The sequence below is a fragment of the Triticum dicoccoides genome, chromosome 6B (genome assembly GCF_002162155.2).
Source record: "Triticum dicoccoides isolate Atlit2015 ecotype Zavitan chromosome 6B, WEW_v2.0, whole genome shotgun sequence".
Lineage (NCBI taxonomy): Eukaryota > Viridiplantae > Streptophyta > Magnoliopsida > Poales > Poaceae > Triticum > Triticum dicoccoides.
This window is the reverse complement of record NC_041391.1, coordinates 674,040,868-674,045,358: the sequence shown is the minus strand read 5'-3', so window position 1 is coordinate 674,045,358 and position 4,491 is coordinate 674,040,868. Positions and strand designations below refer to the sequence as shown.

The 4,491-nt window shown below is 46.7% G+C and overlaps 1 long non-coding RNA gene across 1 annotated transcript; it reads right to left on the bottom strand.

Annotated features, from left to right (window-relative positions):
- Positions 1 to 3,097: 3,097 nt before the first annotated feature.
- LOC119324580 lies at positions 3,098 to 3,611 on the bottom strand. Its single transcript, XR_005157038.1, has 3 exons — positions 3,504 to 3,611; positions 3,312 to 3,404; positions 3,098 to 3,212 (listed from the first exon to the last, which is right to left on the bottom strand). It is a non-coding gene; the product is annotated as an uncharacterized LOC119324580 (long non-coding RNA).
- Positions 3,612 to 4,491: the final 880 nt, after the last annotated feature.

Sequence of the window (4,491 nt, the reverse complement as noted above, 5' to 3'; positions counted from 1 at the left end):
CAGGCCATCCTAAGCAGCTTGGCAGTCCCACTTTGCTTGGTGAAGCTGCATGAGGCACCATCATCGCAACTCAGTGGTATCTTGAACCTCGAGTGGGCTGTCCTGCCGCCAGGCATTATAGAAGCGGCGACGCCCGACGTCGCGGTAGCGATACCAATCTTGCCCTCGCTCCTCACCTTGGCAAACATTGCCCTGTATAAGAAGGTCTTCCCTATACCTCCAGGGCCATCAACAAAGAATACACCCCCATCACCGCGTTCAACAACCACCGGTATCTCATCGTATGCGGCCCTCTGCTCCAAGTTCAGGGAAGATGCCAATTTAGTGTCATCCATGCCAAACTCAACGGTTGATTCCTCTATAACCTCTCTACACTCACCATCGGTTGGGTCAAACGCATCATCGATGATTGGAAGAGCGAAATCAACAATGTCTTTACCCATGGACTGCAACATAGCCCTAATGTCAAGCAACACCAACTGCTCCACCTCCTTGGTCGACGTGCGTGTTCGATGATAGTCATCTGACATAGGCTCGAGGTGCCTATCCCACAAACCGCGCACGTCGCCTGGCTCGCAATGCACCAAGATGGTTGCGAAGAGTCTCCTAAGAGAACATGGCAACGCCCACTGCTCAGCCTCATTAAGACAGTCGTCAAGCGTGTTTTCTGCCTCGATGAGACCCAACCGTTCAGCAGCCTCTCTAAAGCTCCCACATAGCACGCCGCCCACGGTGAGCAAGTCGTCGAATGAGGTCTTGCCCGTAACATGGTTCAGCAATACACGCAGGTAGTATCGCTCCCCCTCGGCTGGATTGGCAGACACGATGCGACCTATTTGAAAACTCTCGACCCGAGGCTTCCAAGACTTCTTTTGCTGCTGCCACGTGAAGCTTCTTGGAAAATTCTTATACAATATATGTCTAGCCCAAGGGTGTTCCTGGTTAGCCTTGAAATACTCTGTTAACATGGATTTTGAAGCTTTTTCGAAGGTCACAACGTTATTCAAGTCAGCCTGCGCATTGAATGCAACCCTGTGCATATTTGGGAGATGAAGAGGCAACTGCAAGACAGGCGGGTGATTGGCGCAAAGTGGGAAGCCAAATATCCTCCACATAGCCTCCGGAGGGGTGACCCATCTTGCGTCAACATGTCTCTTGATCTCATCAATGTTCCCATCGGTGTCGGGCTGGTCAATGCTGAAAGAAGCCTTATCATGGCCCTTGTAGATGTACTTGTAAAGATATTTGACGGCCTTTATGCTAGAGCAGACCTCAACATTGATGTGGCAATTGATCATCCGCAGAAGGTATGGGTTATAAGGCACAACCCATCTGTTGTCCAACATCTTCCCTCGGACCTTAGCACGTCTACCGTCGTCTCTACGTCGATAAACTGGATACGAGTCCTTCCCCTGTGTTGTGTTTTCATTTAACGACCTCGGGTATCTGCACTTGCATCCGTTTTCTTTCATGCAAACATTCTTTGGTTGAGAGAACCGCATGGTCCGTGCATCATATGCTTTACCACCATTGCATACAATTCGGGATACTTATGCTTGTCTGGGAGTTCTGCTGATATGAGTCGGTCATACTGCTCTGGGACGATAAGCTTATATGCTGACTCCATTATCAACAAAAAATGTGCGTGGGGAAGGCCCCTTTTTTGGAACTCTACTACGTATACATAAGCGACAACAACACCCAGGATCTGCTTCTTGAACAACATGTCCTTCATAGCCTCTAGTTTACCATAGAACACGCGAGCCACAATATCAGGTTGGTCCTGCGCAGCTGACCAGGCAGCAACTCATTAGTTATCTCTTCCCATTTTGGATTGCAAGTCATGGTCAAGAAGACATCAGGCTTCCGTATGTGTGGACAATTGCCATGGCATCCATATGCCTCTTCTTCATGTCACGATCACCGCCTAGGTATGTTCCAGGGAGAACTATCCTTGTCCCAACGGCGCTTGCTCGCGTCTCACCGGATGTGATCGCATCAACAACTCCTTTATACAAGTCGGCCCGAATCTGCGTCTGGTTCTTCCTGAACCACCTCAACTGACAACTCTCAATCTTCACATACATGTCTACCGCCCATTGCTGCAGCAGGCGTGCGCCACAGAGTATGGGATTGAAGATCGCAGGCCGTGTCTATAGCATGTAACAGTAATAGTCTCTTACAGAGAGCACAACCTGCTATTCCCCTCTGCATGTGATCAAGTACAATAGAAATGAGGAATCCTTCGAGTTAAATATTATTATTTGTAACAATACTTGTTGCCTACGACATACATGCATCCTCATCATCATCATGGCCCAGTTGGGGATGTAGTACAACCTCCCAAGGAACACCATGTTTAGGTAGCTTCGGATGCCAACCTAGTTCGCCCCTTGGATAAAAAAGGGGATAAGACAATGGGTCATATGCCCCGGAGGTCACACGAATACTATGCCTTTCGTTGTTGCCACAAAGTGTTATCCTCCGGTCAAACCTTTTTGCTAGGTCGCTGCCCTCAATCCAAATTGCAGCGACCTCAGATGACAACGGTCTATTATATCTTCTTTGGTCAAGCCTCTTATCGGTGTTTAGGTCTATCCTATAATCATCGAGGTTGTCCTTGTGTGCACCCAAACTCCTAAATTGCTGTGAGTACGGGTTTTCTTTCAGTATGTCTACTAACTTCCTCACGACATCCTGGTCTAACTGCTTGGTGGCCGCCTTACGAGGAGTAATGGTTGGGTCGTCATCATAGAAGTATAAATGCAGATGTTCTGGATGGGCGCTAGGTCCGAACGAGTGCACATTGTGGTAGATGGTGCCGTGTGCCCGGAATGTGTACACCCCGGACTTCATATTTGTGTAGTTCTCATGGAGGCTGACGCCAAGGGTTGTGAAGGCGAAATGCCCATTGAAGAATCGTATGTTCTCCCGAAAATGTATAGAATCTGCATCCATGCTGGACCATAGTCTCATCAGTTCTGGGACTGGTTCAGGTTGTTTAAGTTCGATCTGTCCATTGTGACAGCAGAACCCGTCAGTCTCAGACACAAACTTTTTGGCTTTGCAGTGTTTGCAGTTTGCGTCCAGTTTCAATACGTGAGTGGTGTCTGGGATGTTTGTGTAGACAAAGTCTAATGGGTCAACATCGCTAGGTATAGCAGACGACATGCTCATTTCATCAACATCCTCAATTGTGTCATTACCGGATCCTACAGGCATTTGTTGAGGCAGGATTGTCAAAAAAGTAATCACAATTAACTATAATTGCACTTAAGCTCAACGACTTTGAAGTTCTGACTATCCCATACCTTGGTCACGAAACATGTAGTACTCCTCATCCATCAAGTCGGATGGTATCGGTTCATCGCCCATGAGGGGGTCTCGGAACACATCGTTGTCATCTGCATTATAGATGTCGTGAATGTGTCAAGAGACAACATGATGCCAGAACAAAGTTGCGGGGAATTAGAATAAGAACAAGCCAAAATCATTTTCCATACCATTGGAGCTAGCACCGTAATTTGGCACTACCGGTGGATTGTCGCCATCCGATGAATCATCTTCGGTGCCCCATCCGAGGGGTATTGCGCGACAGCTGGATGCGGGACATTCAGAGGTAGAGTTTGGACGAGGGAGTGCAAGGGATTCTTTGCATGGGGTGTTTTTCCTTTTAGCATAACTGGCCTTCCTTAGAGCACTTGACTGGCCCTTCTCAATAACCGACATGCTTTTGCGGCGTTGCACACGCTTGGCTCGGATCTTTTCATTCATTCCTTCTCTGTCCTCAACCGTTAGTTCGCCCTTTTTCTTCTGATAATATGTTCGGCTACGTGAGTTTCTCTGCTCCCTCATAGCTCGGTCATTGTCATGGGAACATCGGACGCTCCTAATGATGAAGTGGGTAATTCTGCTTCAACGTGTGCAACGTCTGTATAGCTTGTGCCATCAGGGGTGGCTTTATGAAAAATGTTGTGAAAACGTAATTAAAACAGTCTGATGTAGTGGATAATGAATATTACTACTTTTTGTTGCTACTCAAATATAGATCATGTGCATTAAGATCAAGCATTTGTTAAGTTCCCTATGATCTACAGGATGAATCGATTGTATAGTAGTTAGTGAATGAAATAAGGCCCACTTTTCTATTGAGGTTAGGTTGACAACTCACTTATATCACATTCATACCAAATGCAAATCTTAGTCAGGACAGTCATGTTAAAGAACTAACCAGAATTTGTCAAGGAGGGCTGATGAACCTCTTGCAACAACACAGTATCCTGGTCCTTTTTTTCCGATAAGCACCACGCCTTTGTGCGTTGAACTGCTCCTTTGTTGTCTCAGCGTAGTCTATGCAATTGATGTAGTTTGCACCATGTCAAAATTAATAAATACTAACCAGATAGTGCACAAAACACATATGTTAAATGATGAGCCACTGTCGATCACGTCCGTATCGATTGTGGAAAAGCGTGCATGTGCATACCTTTT